This window comes from Polypterus senegalus, chromosome 9, assembly GCF_016835505.1.
Source record: "Polypterus senegalus isolate Bchr_013 chromosome 9, ASM1683550v1, whole genome shotgun sequence".
NCBI lineage: Eukaryota > Metazoa > Chordata > Cladistia > Polypteriformes > Polypteridae > Polypterus > Polypterus senegalus.
The window spans coordinates 118,071,571-118,091,441 of NC_053162.1; the positions used below are offsets into that span (position 1 = coordinate 118,071,571).

Sequence of the window (19,871 nt, forward strand, 5' to 3'; positions counted from 1 at the left end):
CTTTGTAGTAAAATTAATTATTCCATTCATTTGTTCATCTAGGGTCATGCCAGTCCCAGCAAGCATATAGCGTGAGGCAGGAACAATCCCTGAACAGGGCACCAGTTTATCGCTACCGCTGTCCACCATGTCCACACATTTAATTATTACCAGTATACATTACTTAAATTAAGTTAAAAATGTATCTGTATAATACAATATATATACTTTACTGCATTTCATCTTAAAAATGATATCAAGTGCTCCAAGAAGATAGCATTTGGAAATCTAAATCGACTTAGAAGCCAGTCATCATCATATGCACTGAGTGCGTTTAGAGCTCTTCAGATGAAACTGTTTCTGAAGCACGATGAAAGGAAAGAAGTGTTTGCCACACTATATGGGTGAAGTTCAAATAGACTTTGAACCTGGCTGAGAGAGTGTGTGCTAAATGCTGTATCCCAGTGTGCGTGGGTTTAAATTTTATACATCGCGATGTGAGTGTGGAAACGGACATACGCAACATTTTTGTGCGTGCACACCATTTATACATTAGGTCCTAGGACATCGACACAGATTAATTAACATACACAAGCCTGGTCTGCAATAAAAATAAAATGTTGTAGTACTTCTTTATATACAAATTACTGTTAATTAGGGCTGCAACGATTAGTCGACGTAATCGGCAACTTTGACTACAAAAAATCAGTGACACGGATTTTATATTACCGATGCATCATGAACAGAACCTTCAATAGAGGCTCCAGTCACAAAGAACCACATTGGTTTTTGTAACTGCAAATCACTACATAAACGTCTGGGGGCAGTATCGTTTGTTATTGTTTGTCAAGACTGCACACAGTTCCTACCAATGAAGAAGAATGTCTGAGGAGAAGAAGAATGTAAAGTAAAATAAATGTGGTTGCAATGGCGAGTTGGATAGAGGAGGGGGAAGGAGATGGAAAAATATTGAGACAGAAACTTTCTAAAGTGAGGGAGCACTTCACTGAAAAAGAAAAAAAGTTGAATGCAGATTACGTAAAGCAGAGCTTTCTTTTCACTCTAGCACCATCGCTGGAGATGTGATGCCGCCGTCTCTTGAGAACATGTGCTGACGCTGTTAGTTAGGGTCAAATCAGAAGGGGAGGGAGAGTATGAACGAGACTGAGAAAATAAAAGTAAAAAAACCTAACTTTTACAAGTAACAAATTTACACCTGATCTGTTCATTTTCAAATAACATTGCATTAGTGCGATGATGTTTTCTGATTGGTACAATTCAGGTCATACAATGATGTCTTCAAAATGTCACATATATTTGTACGTTTCTTTTTTTTTCCCCCGGTGCTGCGCGCTGACACCCAAAGGCGTGAGCTTATTCAGTGGTAGCAGCAGCACGCAAGTGGCCGGTTGCTTGTGCTATAACAAGTCAGCCTGGCGGCGATCAAAACACATGCATTGTGTAAGCCATCTACGCAGTCAACTGAGAACAGAAGAGCGTTCATGGCACACCTTGCAAAGGAACATTCTCTCCTCTGCATGTCTATGAGTCCTGTGTAGACTGGGCAAGATCGGAGGGAAAAGAAAATGCAGCCATTGATTACAACCGCAAAAAGGTACACGAATGAATATGAATAATGTTGCATCTGTGCCACAATGTTTTCTGAAATGTACTATAAGGTCATAAAATGAATAATTCCAAATATCATATATACCTATGTCTCTGTTTTTCTGTCAGTGCAGCTTTGACATCACAGTCCTTAAGTCGCATACTAATTCAGTGTAAGCAGGAACACTCAATAAAATTGAATAAAATAAAATCAAGTGACAATGAGATACGAATAAGGCAGAATTGCCAAAGTTTGTGTGTCAGCTTTATCCATCCAGATCAGAGAATTTCCAGTTCGATTGTCTCAAAACACCACTCACATCTACAGTTATTCCAGTTGCATATAAAAAGTAACAGTGTCAGATCCCTACGGGGGGCGGTAGTATGTATCGTGATCGTGACTGACAGAATAAAAGTGAAAAAAAAGGTAACTTTTACAAGTACTATACATTTAATACAGTGGCTGTTACATATTTTATTTTATTAAAATCAAAAAACATTCCATACATGCAAATCAAGTTTAACAAAACTGGTTTGAAACAAATAGATCCCCACCCATGAGAAAGAGAGCTATGTCAGCAGAGTAGCACTTTAATAAGAGTAAAAATATGTAAATAAATAAATGAATAAAAATAGATAGGATAGAAAAAGAGGGGAGAGAATCCACTTCCTCAATTTAAATACTTATTCTAAAATATTACTTATCAGATTCTGCCAGGTTTTGAAAAAGTTTTGTAGAGATCCTCCAAGTGAGAATTAGATTTTTTCCAATTTTAGGTAATATATAACATCAGTTATCTACTGACTTAAAAGAGGTGAGTTAGGATTCTTCCAGTTGAGCAAGATAAGTCTATATGCCAATAATGTAGTAAAGGCAATTGCAATTTGTTTGTCCTTCTTACCTTTGAGCCTATCTGGAAGATCAACAAACACAGCTGTTAGTGGCTTTGGAGGGAGGTAGATGGGATGTGAGAGAAATCGGGTAGATTTTGTTTAACAAAGTTTCTAATTTGAAGGTAGTGAAAGAAATGTGTTACTGGAAAGTTACATTTAGAGTGTAATTGTTCGTAGGATGCAAAGACGTTATCTGTGTACAGATCTCTAAGTGATTTAATTCTGAATGTTTTCCAGACACTAAAAACTGCGTACGTTTGAGACGGTGGAAAAGGTGGTTCTCATGCAGAGGTGCCACAGATAAAAGCTTCCCTATCTTAAAATACTTCCTACGTTGTACTTATAAGTCAGTAGGTAATTGATGTTCTATACTACTTGAAATAGGAAAAAAAATCTAATTCTCACTTAGAGGATCTGCTCAAAACTTTTTAAAAATATGGTAGGATCTCATCAATAACATTTTAGAATAAGGTTCCTTTTCAGGGAAAAGAATACTCCTCCTTTCTTGTTCCTTTTATAGAGTAACATTTTGTTATTGGCTCTCCTCACTTTATTTTAGGCGGGGGTTGAAGTTTGCTTTGCCTCGTTAAGTTTGACTTGACTGTAAGGGATGTTATTTGCTTCTAAATAAAACCAAAATAATAAAAAAAAAAATAATCCATCCACCCATCTATTTTTATTGTCAATAAAAAGGACTGTGAAATATTGTCATCACTTGTACAGAGTAAAAGGGGTATACTTTGTCATTTAACAGTTGATTACAGTAGTAAGGGAACATAAGAGAAAAAACTACATATGAATCTTGTAATTAATCGGCTATTAAAGCCAAAGAGTGCTGTCAAAGTAAAACAAGGTTTGAACTAAAGAAGAAAAATATTGCCTGGTCAAACTAACAATAGTATTATGGCTAAGGCAAAAACTAGAGATGCACCGATGCTACTCATTTATACTCATACTGGTCTAATACTGCCCTGTAGGTACTCATATTCGGCTTCGCCTTATGCCTTTTAGTACTGGACTCAAAGGTCAGGTGGCAGACAATTTAAACAAGGACAGATCTAAATATATGAACAGTTCCAAAACTGTAAGGTAGGCGGAAGTAAATAAATAACTAGATTCAACTTCTCATATAAAAGTTGGGAAGAGTATGTAAGAGGTAGAAGAACCTAAGACAATCTTTTTCCACTGGAATAATGAGGGCACCAGCTGTGCAAAACAATCCTGGTTATATGCATTTTACAATGTATTTGATCTTTATATTCAAAAAGGTTTATTCCAGGTACAAAGTTTTTTTTTAGTTAGAACTGTCACATAAAAAATTGAAATTAGAATATATATGTATTTATTTTAAATTAGATTAGATAAACTTCTTTAATTTTACACACACCCTTAATATTTAAACAATTCAAAGTTTCAAAGCTTTTGACTCAACTTTATGTTTCTGAAGGTGGCACTTTATGTCACTTTCTGAAAGACCGATCTATGCTGCAAGAAATATAATCAGGTTCAGGCTGCAGCCAAATGACCCAGGAATGCCAATAATGAGAACACATTCACTACATACATATGTTAATAAGAAAATATATTTTTAAAAAGTAATGAAAAATTAGAATATATTAATTTCTATAATCTCAAAATACTACTATGCCAATTCTCATTGCAAAGGGACTGAAATATCTTTCAATATATGAGGGATATATGTACTGATTTGCTGCACCACTAAATTTTGCACACATAACCCCTTAATGCTTTAAACCCCTGTATAAAATTTGTTTGCACTACCTTTAACTTTTGTGCTGGTTGCTCTTCAGATATGCCAGATCTCCAAATAAAGCGCAAATGGTCTTTGTATGTTTTTCAAATAAAAATAAACATTCAAACAACGCAAAATAAAATTTATGTGATGGAGATATTTCAAGGAGAAGTGCCATTTCTATAAAAGTTAATACTAGCAACTTAAACATCAGAAAACTCAGACTTTCTAAATTAAGTCTATTCATATTTTTAAATAGTTAGCTTGCATTGTCATTAACATTAAATAATGATAAGGAGTAAATGCTTAAAGACCTTAATAATATGCAGCCTTTAGAACACTCTTCAATTTCAAATGTAAACATAGTCTAATTTCCCTCTTCAGCTATGATAGAACGGAAGGTTTAGTCAGTGTTTTTAGTACACTTTGAAGTGTTATAACAGAAATGGACTGATCAGTTTTAAAACGGAAATATTACTGTTTTTCCAAAGAACCTGCCTCCAACATTTAAAAGCTTAATTAAATGAATACTCAACCTATAACAACATTTTTTTGTTACTTACCTCATTTAGTTTGTGGTGATGGCCAAGAAATATCTGTAATCTCATATTTTCAGGCAGAACACAGATAACAAAATGTCTGGTATATTTAAAAAAAAACTCTTGTGAATGAAAATGGAATGCACTAATTGTGAAGACAGTTAGGCTTTTTTTTTTTTATAGAACATCCAATTTGTTAAAAGATTGTGTATCTAATTCTGGCTAAATATTAAAAATACCATATTCACAAGAGTAATTGTTAATTTAAACAAATATAATTCCTAAACAAAAACGTTTGTTTAATTTAAAATGGATTAATAAATAAAATTTTGTTCTCATACAGTATATCTGTTGTTAGAAATTAAGCATTTTTTTTCTTTCAAATATTGACCCAACCTTTCAAAATGCTAAAGAATGCTGGGCCAGTTCTATAGCAGACTGAATGAAAATGCAGAACTTTCAGAATTTTTTTGTAATTTGGTTGCACTACCTTGTAAAACCACCAGGTGGAGGAGTGAAAGGTTTAAAGAGTGTCTGGGCCATTTGTACTTCTACCAAAAAAACAACGGGATTAAATTTTGATCTGTGAATCAATACAATGTGAAGATGACAGTAACATTAATATAGAATTGTGCATCTAAGAAGCTAAATTATAATTGATTCTTTAACAAAAACTCAGATATTATTTTCTTTCTCTGAACTTTTATTGTCCTTATAGTGGAAATGGGGAGTAGACTAATATAGTCCTGTTCACTCAAGCGATTCAAAGCATTACTTTCTTTTTCTTTCTTACATATCTGTAAAGCATATTGGTTGTCACTGTTGCATTTCAATCTTGATCACAGTCACTGTCTGTCTGGAGTTTGCACATTCTTTACATGTCTGAGTAGATCTTCCTTCCAATTTTATAAACATATACATTAAGGTTTATTGGCTCCAGTCTTCCACACTTTGTTATTGTGAAAGCTTGTTTAAAAGAAGTTTACTTTCTACACATGACCTTTTTGTGGAATCAGGGAAAGCATAGCATGCTTGGATAAGGTTTTGACTCATATAGTTCTGTTCTGGACTTAAATGATTACAGAAAATGGACGAGTGAGTTTAGAAAAAAAAAAGAAAACTTTGGTGAAGTAATTTTCAAACTATTAAAAATTGTTACAAAAGAATCAACAAAGTACACAAAACAAAACAGGAGCAGCACTGGAAGCAAGGTAATAAACATCCATGACTCTGCCCTAGTCTCTCAACACAGTGGACTAGCAAGTTCCCAACACAGGACTTTGGGGTGTCCAGTTCTGAATAAGGACTGCAAAGTCGGTAACAACTGGAGAGTGATGGCAAACTGCAAACATTTTTATGAAATCTGATTTAGTTTAACCTCTTATGCTCTAAAAGGTTTTTAGGTATTACTGCGCCTAAATTACATACCTAAACAAGATCAGTTATTAGTCTGCTTATGTTAATAAAGCAACTGCAAATGGCTGAAGAGCAGGTGAAACACTCCAGATTTTTAAAAGAAAGTATTTATATGCATAGAAAAACATTGTTTACATCAATAGCAACTAAATAAAACATAACTGGATTTTGCAGTACTTAACCTAGACATTTTATGATGCAAAATTTTATGATGACCCTGCAATCAATTTTCTTTTGTATCCCAATCTGTCAACTATCATTGTACAGAGTCTACATTTATATCTCATAGCAAAGCAAAGTTATACTTTTTACCACAAGGTGTCTTCCTTTCGTAAAATATTTTATGTCCCTTTACGGCAATATTTAATCTCTTGCACCTAAACAAGCCCTCAAAGTAAGTATTGCAGTTGCAGCTATATATTTTAATTTTTAGAAAAAAAGTATATACACATGTACGTATAATTATGCACTAATAAAAACATTTACTTTCAAAATTATTTTTCATGCCAGTCTTTGAAACAATTTCTTTTTACCACTAGACACAGTGAGACCTTAACTTTTGTACAATGGATATTGCTGCAATTCACACATCTTTTACTGCCTGTTGCGGTTGTCCCATAGAGGTTTAGTGTGTTTTTATTTATTTATGGAGCTTTTTTCTTGCATTTCACATCTGGAATAAGCAAAGTACACACATACATTTTTATATCAGCTTTTCGCTGTGCTGGCTTATGGGGAGTGGGGCTGCGCAATGCCTTTCCTGACAGCCCAGGGCAAAGTTACCGTAACAACCTCAGACAGAGTCCCGGAGCTATTCACACACACCACACATAACACCTCAACCAGTATTTCTCAGCCACTGTTGGGTCACAGGTGGCCATTGTTGGGTTGCCAGTGCAAAGTCGATCATCGACCTGAGGCCTAGGGTGTCCTGGTGCCAAGTGCACATATGAACACCCTTATGCTTGAACATGGTGTTCGTTATGGACAATCCGTGACGAGCACAGAAGTCCAATAACAAAACACCACTCGGGTTCGGATCGGGGGGACCCAGAAGGTATGCCCTCTAGCACCCCCTCCTGAGACTCCAAAAAGGGTGGATACTCCAAACTGCTGTTCGGTGCATACGCACAAACAACAGTCAGGACCCTTCCCCCCACCCGAAGGCGGAGGGAGGCCACCCTCTCATCCACCGGTGTAAACCCCAATGCACAGGCTCCAAGTTGGGCGGCAATAAGTATGCCCACACCTGCTCGGCGCCTCTCACCGGGGGCAACTCCATAGTGGTAGAGAGTCCAGCCCCTCTCAAGGAGATTGGTTCCAGAGTCCAAGCTGTGCATCGAGGTGAGTCTGACTATATCTAGCCGGAACCTCTCGACCTTGCGCACTAGCTCAGGCTCCTTCCCCTTCAGAGAGGTGACATTCCACGTCCCACAAGCCAGTTTCTGTAACCGAGGATCAGACCGCCAAGGTCCCGCCTTCGGTCACCACCCAACTCACACTGCACCCAACCTCCTTGGCCCCTCCCATAGGTGGTGAGCCCATGGGGAGGAGGATCCACGTTACCCTGGCACCTGAACACCCTAGGCCTGTTTGATGATTGACCTTGTGGTTGTGTCGTCGAACTTGCAGCCACATGTCTTGGACACTCAGGCAAAGAGAGGGGCGGAGCTGTCAACTGATCACCACCTGGTGGTGAGTTGGCTTCAAATTGTGGGGGAGGATGCCGGTCCGGCCTGGTAGGCCCAAATGTATTGTGAGGGTCTGCTGGGAACCTCTGGTAGAGTCCCCTGTCAGAAGCAGCTTCAACTCCCACCTCCAGCAGAACTTTGACCACGTACCGCAGGAGGTGGGGAACATTGAGCTTGAATGGGCCATGTTTCGTGCCTCTATTGTTGAGGAGGCTGACCGGAGCTGTGGCCATAAGGTGGTCAGTGCCTGTCGTGGCGGCAATCCCCGAACCCAATGGTTGATACCGGCGGTGAGGGATCCCCTCAAACTGAAGAAGGAGTCCTACAGGACCTTTTTGTCCAGTGGGACTCTGGAGGCAGCTAATAGGTACCAGCAGGCCAAGCGGAATGCGGCTTCAGTGGTTGTTGAGACAAAAACTCAGGTGTGGGAAGAGTCTGGAGAGGCCATGGAGAACAACTTCCAGACAGCTTTGAGGAGATTCTGGTCCACCATCCAGCATCTCAGGAGGGGGAAGCGGTGCGGTGTCAACACTGTGTATGGTGGGGATGGTGCGCTGCTGACCTCGACAAAGGACATTGTGGGTCAGGCGGGGGGAGTACTTCGAAGACCTCCTCATTCCCACTAACATGTCTTCCAATGAGGAAGCAGAGCCTGGGGACTCGGACTTGGGCTCTCCCATCTCTGGGACTGAGGTTACTGAGGTGGTCAAAAAACTCTTTGGTGGCAGGGCCCTGGGGTTGGATGAGATACGCCCGGAGTTCTTTAAGGCTCTGGATGTTGTAGGATTGTCTTGGTTGACACGCTTCTGCAATATCGCATGGACATCGGGGATAATGCCTCTGGATTGGCAGACCAGGGTTGTGGTCCCCCTCTTTAAAAGGGGGACCAGAGGGTGTGTTCCAACTACAGAGGGATCACACTCCTCAGCCTCGTGGAAAAGTCTATTTGGGGGTCTTGGAGAGGGAGGTCAGTCAGACAGTCGAACCTCAGTTTCAGGAGGAACAGTGTTGTTTTTCGTCCTGGTTGCAGAACAGTGGACCGGCTCTACACCCTTGGCAGGGTCCTGGAGGGTGCATGGGAGTTTGCCAAACCAGTCTACAAGTGTTTTGTAGACTTGGAAAAGGCATTCGACCATGTCCTTCTGGGAATCCTGTGGGGGGTGCTCCAGGAGTAGGAGAACCGGACTCCCTGATAAGGGCTGTTAGGTCCATGTACAATCAGTGTGAGAGCTTGGTCCACATTGCCGATAGTAAGTCGAACTTGTTTCCGGTTAGAGTTGAACTCCGCCAGGGCTGCCCTTTGTCACCAATTCTGTTCATAACTTTCATGGACAGAATTTCTAGGGGCAGCCAGGGCGTTGAGGGGGTCTGGTTTAGTGGGCACAGGATTGGGTCACTGCTTTTTGAAGATGATGTGCTTATGTTTGCTTCATCAGGCCGTGATCTTCAGCTCTCTCTGGATTGGTTCGCAGCCGTGTGTGAAGCAGCTGGGATGGGAATCAGCACCTCCAAATCTGAGACCATAGTCTTCAGCCGGAAAATGGTGGAGTGTCCTCTCAGGGTTGGGAGCGAGATCGTGCCCCAAGTGGAGGAGTTCAAGTATCTCAGGGTCTTGTTCACGAGTGAGGGAAGAATGTAGCAGGAGACCGACAGGCGGATCGGTGCAGCGTCTACAGTGATGCGGGCTCTGCATCAGTCTGTCGTGGTGAAAACGTGGCTGAGCCGTAAGGCAAAACTCAATTTACCGGTTGATCTACACTCTTACCCTCACCTATGGTCATGAGCTGTGGGTAGTGACCGAAAGAACGAGATTGTGAATACAAGTGGCTGAAATGAGTTTCCCCCACAGGGTGTCTCGGCTTTCCCTTTAAGATAGTGTGAGAAGCTTGGTTATCCAGGAGGAGCTTAGTGTAGTGCCACTGGTCCTCCACATCAAGAGGAGTCAGAAGATGTGGCTGGGGCATCTGATCAGGATGCCTCCTGAACGCCTCCCTGGTGAGGTGTTCCAGACATGCCTAACCGAGAGAAGGTCTCGGGGAAGCCCCAGGACACGCTGGAGGGACTATGTCTCTCGGATGGCCTGGGAACGCCTCAGGATTCCCCCGGAAGACCTAGTAGAAGTGGCCAGGGAGAGGGAAGTCTGGGCATCTCTGCTCAAGCTGCTGCCCCCATGACCCGATCTCAGATAAGTATAAAAAGATGGATGGATGATGATTTCACTTATTCCAGCAAGAAAATGCTGTTGCGCTTTCAAGGTAAAAAAGGCTCTAATTGTTGCCACTTTAGCTGGGAAATTCACAGTTTTTTTTTTAACTTCCAGTAGCCAAAATCAAATCCTAAACAATTTCATGACTTATGTTGAATGATTTCATTGACAATAATTGGCTAAAATCATTGACCAAAGATTATTGAAAAGTTACTCAGAAATATTATGCTCTTTCCTCTGGAAGGTCTAGCTAAATAGCTAGAAAATTAGAGGTATGGACTGGGTAGCTACATAAAGCATCCCAGGCTTAAAATTTAGTTAATTTAGTTAATGTTCAAACTGAAAATAGAAAAACAACACTTATACCACATATTGTCATCATTGTACAACTAAAAGGCTCAATTCCAACGTATAAGAACCCCAACCCAAATTAATGAAAAGTTTTGCTGAAAGTGGTCGTTTGTCTCCAATTTTGTAGCTAGCTTGTCAACTTATTCTCAAGGTTGGCAAAAACCTCTGATTGAATTTGAAGTCCATTGCACAAAACAGTGTTAGTCATAGAACATCACTTAGACAGCACTGAGAACTACAAAAGGGTAAGGCAATGCAAGCTACTGTCATACTGTGCTTTCCTAAATTCATTATCATAATTATTATTATTATTAGTAGTAAAAGTATCAGGCTGTCAAATCAGATAAATGGGTTGCATAATAAAAGATCCCTTAATTTTGTAGTGTATAGATCAGAATTAAAGGCAGTTGCAAGTTAAAGGGAATTTAAAGTTTGTTTACTTGGAAATGAAGAAGGGTGTATTTTTAGTTTCACAAAGCTAAGCTTTATGAAAACATTTATAAGCAGTTTAAAAGTAACTTTGTGTACAATGCATGAAACAGTTTTGAAAAATGTTTTTTTTTTGGTATTTAAATATCATTTTGGCTATTTCAGATCAATATACTGTATGTTATTTCTGAACTGTTGAAAAGCATAACAGAGTTATTGTTCCAGTACATTACAAACTCTAAGTAACTCGAGTACTATTCTTGACCTGATACTATTTAACTTCTACTCAAACAGATAGGGTGGTTCAATAGTAGTTCTGATGACTCGCAGTAAGGAGACCATCGTTCCTGTCCCAGGCTCCATGTTCTCCTCATATCTGTGTGGGTTTCCTCCCACAGTTCAAAGACATGCAGGTTAGGTGAATTGATGATCCTAAATTGGCCCAAGTGTCTGTGTGTGAGTTTGTTCAAGCTGTGATGGACTGGTGTTCATTATAGAAAGGCAGTATATTAAACAAAAGTTTATTATTTCATAAAGTCTGCATTCTTATATGAAATAAAAAGTATATTTGCAGCTGGTATTCAGCTCTTATCCAACTGTTGTGACCTCTGCAAATATTTTCTGATATGATGGCAATTGCCTTCACTTTTGTAGTTCCAAGCTTTATTATAAAAAGATGCTTGCTTTCAGAGCTTGAATACTGCCAGGACTGACTACGACTCACTGGAGTCATAAAAAAAGACTGGACTCTTAAAAAACGTATGGATGGAAAATGGTTTGTAGAAATGGCTGAATTCACTTTGAAACATTGTTTCTAGCCAGACATCTAAAGTTTGTTGTTTTACCTAGCACCTTGTTAATTGGTGTATTTTAATTTGCATTTTTCAGTGGACAAGTTTTTTGCTATTGTGTTAATATAATATTTACAAAAACATGAAAAAAGTTATCTATGTCTAGTTTGGATAAAATGATGTTTCATGAGACCTTAAAATACATGGCTCACAATCAAACGTGTGTTAAAGTACTAGTTATATTTTTAAGCATATATTTATTTCAGATAAAGGTCATGCTTAGTTATCACAGAATAAATATATTTCACCAATGAACTTAAAAATCTAATTACAGTGTACTGTAGTTTGTGCTAAGTCATTCTCCATTCACTCTTTTGTTACTATAAATACATAATTCAAATATTCACTTTTTTATCTAGTACACCCGACACCATACACATTCCAAGTTCAGTCCTGGGTTTCTAGTATATCTCCAAGGTTTTGTTTCAATCAGTTTTGTAAACAGTTAGTCACTGTTACCTTTGATTGATCTTTTTCATTTCTAAATAAAATTTAATCCTCATAACTTTAAATATGTCATACTCCTTTATTTCTTTCAATGTAATGATGAGACACAGGTTCAAAAGACACTGACATTCTATGAAAAATGGCAGTTAACTCAGTATTAGCAACTTGTGTGCTTATTAGCCAACAATGGCTTAAATAACCTGAACATTCAAAAATATCAAACTATTAAACAATGAGATAAAAAGAAAAGTTCTATCCCTATCTGGAACATGTAAAAAGCTTGCTTTATTCAGTAATGATTTAGTATAACCAATTTCTAATTATGACAAGCTGATAATTAACATCATTCTTAATTAATAGAGGAATCCAGTTAAACGATGAAATTGGTTGGGACAAAAACTGCAACCATGGTGTGGGACCTCAGGATTGAATATATGCATATTATATTTTTAAGGAAAAAAACACAAGAACCAACATATTCTAATATTTGGTGCATAGTCTTTCTACACAACGCTTGTTTGTCATTAATTTTGTTTTGTGTCTCCTACTCTCTGGAAATATCCATCTAGTTCTGTTTGTCAAGCATCTTCATTTGTGACATTTAAATCAAACCTATGAGCAAACTTCTGATTTTCTAGATCTGAGGTCTTTGATAGACCATACTGTGCTTTATGCAGTTTATTGAACCACAGCATATATATTCTCAGTTGGCCTCACCCTTTCCACAGAGCGTTATTTTCTCCTATCTGTACTACATTTTTAATTTTTGCATACATCACTTTGTCAGCTTGACACTACATTGAGATCTTGTTTATCTTGTACATCTTCAAGTTAATAAATCTGGAAAATAACAAAATAAATGAATAAATGCAATAAAAAGAAATCAGAAAGTATGTGTCATTGTAATGGTGCTTGTGTTAAAACTGCACAACACAGACATGTTTACCACATAAATTATAAGAAGTTCATAATGAGTTACTGAGTAAGTGAGTACGCTCACTTCTTGATCTACGGAAGAAGCAGTAAACTAGACAAAGACCGTAATTAAGTATGGCAGTTGGAATTCGTGGAATAGTGTTAACTGCCCAACACCAAAATTATTGCAAATGTGATTTAGATGTGTATATATATATATATATATATATATATATATATATATATATATATATATATATATATATATATATATATATATATATACAGTCAGAAGACAAACCTTTACAACACGACGTTTAATTCTTTTTTCGCCATTTCTACTGTATACGGCGTAGACATATGCACGGTAAGATTTTGGAATAAACTTAAAGGATTTCATCTTAGACTGTATTTCGTTGGCATTGTCTAAAAATTTCTAAAAAAAAACTACTTTACTATAGTTTAAACATCCGCACAGGGTGAATGCAATATGCCGATAGTATGCATTCGAACAGGTGAGTGATTATTTGGGGGAAATGAACACGCTTTTAATCCGCAGCGATGTGCCATTACCAAGTTTATTTCAGTGCCGCATAGCGTTTGTCTGCAGATCAAGAAAGCAGAAGTTTTGTTGCAGGACGTTATTATTTTTAGTTGTGAAACAAGACAATGAAAACGAATCACATAACGATGACTCGTCATTTTGATGATTAGCAAATACTGTTGACTTTCGTGCGTTTTACTATGAAGCTGATCTTCTAAAAATTAGATGCTCTGTGGTTTTAAAGCACTGAATATTTTAACCAGTTACAAATTAAGAGTAAAACAAGTCGTTTTCAAATGTAATAACGCAATGATTTAACTTGGCTTCTTCTGAATTTAAAATGCTACATTCTTGAGTAATACAATTCGACATAATTCGAATAAGTAAACAAAACAGCTATTGTTGTACTTTAATATTTAATGTTTGATATTTACAAATGACTCCTACTGCTAACTGTTTCAATAATACTGAAATTTTAAGTATCACTTTTATTTAAGGCAAACAAATTGTAAATATATAATTTGTGACGCACACAGTAATTGGAGGCGACTGAAGATTTTACTAGCTTTAGCTACGATGACAAACAAAGATTGAGTTAACCTTTGTTAATGAAATCATGTCCAAAAATAGAAAACATTTTAAAATATCCGGTATATCTGCCGATTCTGACTTCTTGTCTATTTACGCACTTATCTGGCTTGAGACGCCATTCTTTTTCTAACACTTGCACGCCATAACAGTAAAATGCTTCCTGGCTGCATTTAGACAGTTGCTGTAGCAACATGATCCGAGGCTTCACACAATAGCGCTTTCTTATGTGCTACTTTCTGGTAAACATCTTTGGTAAACATACAGTAAGACAGTCAAGGTAATACACGAAACTTGAGATTTACCTGCAAGACGTAAATTACGTTCTCTTCAAAAAAGCAGCCAACACGACCTTGTTGGATCTCACAGAAGTCGCTCCAGAACTGAAGTGCGAGCTTACGTCAGGCACTTATCAATGCTGGAGTCACGTTCCCAAAAATTTAAAGCAAAACATTTGGCTGTTTTTGTTTTTTTTTTTTACCAAGAGGGAATGCCATTTATATATAATATATACAGTAAGTGTACATATATACACGCGAATTTAAATACATGTGCATTTATTTCATCCAGTTCATTATTAATTTGATTAAGACAGCAGTTATTTACTTTTTATTCCTGAAATTTGAAACGTTTAGGATTACACCTGTCAGTTTCCATTTCGTTAACGTCTTTTGTTGTTGTCTTTTTCTGTGTAAAACAGATCGTATAATAAGATATTACAGTAGAAATCAATGGCAAGTGCTTATTTTTAGTCTTATCACTTACTTAAAGTGCTGTATGCATTCTGCATTCGTGCTAACCATTAAATTAAAAAAGGTACGGGTCATCGTCACTCGCGAACACACACACTTGGCGAAACAGGCAAATTTATAGTTACCTTCTAATATTATGTGCCTGTCTTTTGGGGACGACATATCCAGAGAATTTGTACTGGTGCAAGAAGAACATCCCAACTCTACACAGAAAGTGACAGTCAGGAATCAACTCTGGGAAAATGGGACATTGAAATCCAAAATGTGGCTGTTGACTTCTGAGGACCTAAACTTTATGTAAAATATGGAATGCTTACTGAAACTGAAACACGTTTGTTTTAGTTGATTTTATTTCAAACAGTTATTTTCTACATTTGGCATTTATATAAAAATATACTTTAGATTATCAACAGATACTACAGTAAATCAGACATGCCAAACCCCACTGCTTAAATAAGATTGCTTTGGACATAGACATGGTTAAAGAACGGTTTTAAAGTAATTTACTTTTTGTCTTTTATGCTGTAGCTTATTATGCATGTATTTGGAGTACAAAAGCAGAAGGTGAAACTCTGGACATTGTACTCTGTGACTACATTTCATACATAAAAGACCTGCAATAGTGCCACACCATGCTCTTCAATTCTAGAGGACTTGCTTAATGTAAATTTAAGTGCATTCTAGTGTATGAAGGTGCAGACAATTCAGCTATTAGTACTTGTAGTACCTTTTTCTGGGAGTGATTACTGAGTCCACTCATAATGATTTCAAACCTCTTTCTTGGCATGAAACCATACTGCTGCTCACTAATCATCACCTCACTTCTTAACCTAGCTTCCACTACTTATTCCCATAACTTCATGCTGTGGTTCATCAATTTTATCCCCCTGTAGTTACTACAGTCCTGCACATCCCCCTTATTCTTAAATATCGGCACTAGTACACTTGTTCTCCACTTCTCAGGCATCCTCTCATTTTTCAAGATTCCATTGAACAATCTGGTTAAAAACTCCACTGCCATTTCCCTAAACACCTCCAAGCTTTCATTGGTATGTCCATCTAAGGGTCCCAAAATAGTTAATCATTTAAAAGTCTTAAATAAATATCTGGTTAATCGATTAAGACTTTTTATATGTAAGTAAAAAAAATAAAAAGTTTAAATTTTATAAGACCTCATCTCTCATTTAAAGTTGCTGGGACAAATTAAGTCACAATGTCCTAGTTTAACAGTCTGGCAGTTTCAAACAATTTTTTTCTCTAGAAGACATTTATTTTTTATGTTTTCTTTAGGCATTCAGTTATGTAGTCTTACCTATACAAATGATGTATTTCTTAGCATTTTACAAATCTTGTGTACTTGTTAGTAAAGTATACAACACAAAATGACATTTTACAAATCGAGGCAACTGTACAATATTGGTGAACAAAGCAAAGACAGCTTTATATTCTGTGTTCAAAGGGCTTCTGCTGACACCTCTTTTAGCAAGCTGGGCAGATCATGAGCTAGCATTTAACTGTAGCAGCCCTGAGGCTTTGATACAGTAGCACTGAATATATTTTCATAAATATATTTAGCAATAGTCAGTAAGGCCTTCTGACAAAGCAAAATGCCAGAGTTTATATCTTTCATCCTTCACTGTGCATTCTGCCTCAGTCTAAGTACTGTTGATACACCATAGTGTTTTGACCAAATATTGATAAATATGATGTATTTGTGAATATTTTGTTTTGAGAACCATCCTTTGAACTTTCTTGCTATACTTAATAAAGTAAGAGTGAGTTACTCAGTTTTTATAACATATAAATCACTGTGATGTTAGATATAGCATACTGTATCTTAGAAATACAACCTCATCCAGGTTTCGAAAAGGTTTACAGTATGTCATTAATTGACATTATGAATTCTTAGAAGAAAGATCATATTGGTGCATTATTCGCTTAACCATTCATCCATCCATCCATTTTCTAACCCGCTGAATCTGAATACAGGGTCACGGGGGTCTGCTGGAGCCAATCCCAGCCAACACAGGGCACAAGGCAGGAACCAATCCTGGGCAGGGTGCCAACCCACCGCAGGACACACACAAACACACCCACACACCAAGCACACACTAGGGCCAATTTAGAATCACCAATCCACCTAACCGGCACATCTTTGGGGCGGCATGGTGGCGCAGTGGTAGCGCTGCTGCCTTGCAGTTAGGAGACCTGGGTTCACTTCCCGGGTCCTCCCTGCGTGGAGTTTGCATGGTCTGCGTGGGTTTCCTCCTGGGGCTCTGGTTTCCTCCCACAATCCAAAGACATGCCGGTTAGGTGGATTGGCGATTCTAAATTGGCCTGTTTGTGTGTGTCCTGCGGTGGGTTGGCACCCTGCCCAGGATTGGTTCCTGCCCTGTGTTGGCTGGGATTGGCTCCAGCAGACCCCCGTGACCCTGTATTCGCTTAACCATCTATTTGATTTTCAAGTGTATGAGAATTAATTCATAGTCGAGACCTTAAATATTGGTTCTGTGTAATAATCTCCATTCACCGTTAGACTTTTTACCTATAGATCCAGTTCAGAGTGTTTAGAAGTTAATGACAATCCTTGCAGAAGTGGGCACAATGGAGATAACCAGCCCTAGACAGACTGCCAGTGAAGTTAAAAGAATTGGACAATATCATGTGAAAATTTACAAAACCTTTAAAAGTTTGCACAGGCATCATATGAGGACTTGAGAATTTTACTTTGATGGGGTGCAAGTTTTTTATTTTTAAAATGGTCCCCCTTCTGAACTAAACTGCTCCTTGCAGATTACCTATATTTATACTCCTTACTTTTTTCAATATTGGTTCAGAAGAAGGCAGATACCATCACTTTGTTAATGGACATAAGAAAGGAACAAAATTAACCTAGACTTTATGGCTAGCCATCACAGAACGCACCCATGCCTATGCTTGATCTATGCCTGTGTATCGTCACCAAACAATCTAGCATATACGCCTTTGAGATGCAGACAAACAAAAATTATTAAAACCACATTACTCAGACAGATTTGCTCATATCCTGGTCTGAATTTTTTCATTGTTTAGCATTGTTTAGAATATAAGAGAATTTAGGTGATATATAGGAGAATGTAGCTGTGCCATCAAATAATGTATGATCTTACAGATTCATTAGGCAATATTAATTACAAAGCATTGTTGGAAACTTTGAGATAAAATTTGTAAGATATTTGCTGACATAGAAAAGTATGGTGTGATTATATATTCACTAGCAAAATACCTGTGTTTCGCAGCGGCGAAGTACTGCCTTAAAATTTTTATTAAGAAGAAAATTAAACTTTTTTAAACTCAGGGAAAACATACCAATAATTATTTGTATGCCACGTTGTCAGTTCAGCCCTCCAGTTGTAATATGACCAAGCTGTGCGCTGAGCTTACTCTTGAGCATGCAATGTACAGTTGGCCATGTGAACAGCAATCTTGCCTCAAATCTCACATCTTGGATCGCTGCTGTCATAATCGGTTTGAGTTTCATGGTTTGTTTTAATTACGTTAGTATTTGCAGGACTTGTTGTGTTGAAGTGACATTCGGCATCTGTCAAGTGTTGTAAGCATACAACCGGTTTCATCGATAACTTTGCATCTAGCTTTTGAGAGTTGAAACATTCATAAACATCAAAGTGTCCACTACTGAAATCGTCACCTGTGAATTTAAGATGTTTAACAGGCATTGCCGGTTGTCCAAAGGTGTAAAATATTTGGCCATTTCGGTACACTTGAAAACAACAACCGAACAATTCAGCGGCAGCAATCAACTCACATGCAGAACCATAGGTGAAGGGCTTAAGCATTTCATTCTTATAATGCTCCTGTGTAGTATAATTATCTCCTGTACTGTCATCAGTCCACACCTTGAACCTGTCCCAGTCATTCAATACATAAGACACAATGTTCCTACGGATATCAACAGTGAGCCTGATATGGCCATGCAATATGTAACACAGAGAATGGAAAATGCAGGTGCCATCTCCGGGCATGGAAACCACTCAGTAAGTGACAGTTCTTTGATCAATGGTGATCACCTCGATAGACATGTTAATGGGGGTACGGTTGGAACGATAAAGGAAATGGACACCTGAACAATGTAAACTAAGTCTAAAATATCTACAGTATACAATAACTATAATCGTAATAAACAAACAATAAAACAGCGGAGAAGCCATGGATTAAATAAAAAGGCTGCAGTTATCAGCAGGGAGACGTGAATACCGTGGCAAAGTAAGGAAGGGAATGTAGAGACCGGAGCGATGGATGGCCTTATATAGGCAGGCAGCCAACAACATGGGATGCGTGGGGATGGGGGACCCAACGCCGCCTCACACGGCAGCCGAGCTGCAGGCTACGGACGTATATATGTATGTAAGTAGGATTCAGTTAGCGTTGGGAACCCGCGTACCAAATTTCTTGAAGATGGGCCCATAGGTAACAAAGAACGTTGGAAAGTTCAATATGGCAGGCGAAAGGGGCGTCATACCACCGAAATAAGTACATACATCGGTTTCGGTTAGCGCAGGGAAGCCACCTACCAAATTTCGTGAAGATGGGGCCATAAATAAGAAGGTTTAACATGGCGGACATTGTCGACCATTATGACCGTTATGCGTAGAATTTCTAAATGAAACCTGCTTAACTTTTGTAAGTAAGCTGTAAGGAATGAGCCTGCCAAATTTCACCCTTCTACCTACACGGAAGGTTGGAGAATTAGTGGAGTGAGTCAGTGAGTGAGCGAATGAGTGAGTCAGTGAGGGCTTTGCCTTTAATTAGTATAGATTAGTAGTATTCTATCACACAAAATAAGATTGTAAAGTTAAATGGGCTTTGCAATTTTATGTCTCTGTGAGCAAGTGTACGGTTGAGGTTTAG

The 19,871-nt window shown here is 38.1% G+C and overlaps 1 protein-coding gene across 2 annotated transcripts in view; it reads right to left on the reverse strand.

The window, feature by feature from the left end:
* Positions 1–14,614, reverse strand: part of LOC120535657 (C-type lectin domain family 7 member A-like) — a 281,385-nt gene extending 266,771 nt beyond the window's left edge. For both annotated transcript variants that reach the window (XM_039763615.1, XM_039763614.1), the window contains exon 1: positions 14,517–14,614. The gene's annotated coding sequence lies outside the window, so the exon portion shown is untranslated. The remainder of the gene's footprint in view (positions 1–14,516) is intronic.
* Positions 14,615–19,871: the final 5,257 nt, after the last annotated feature.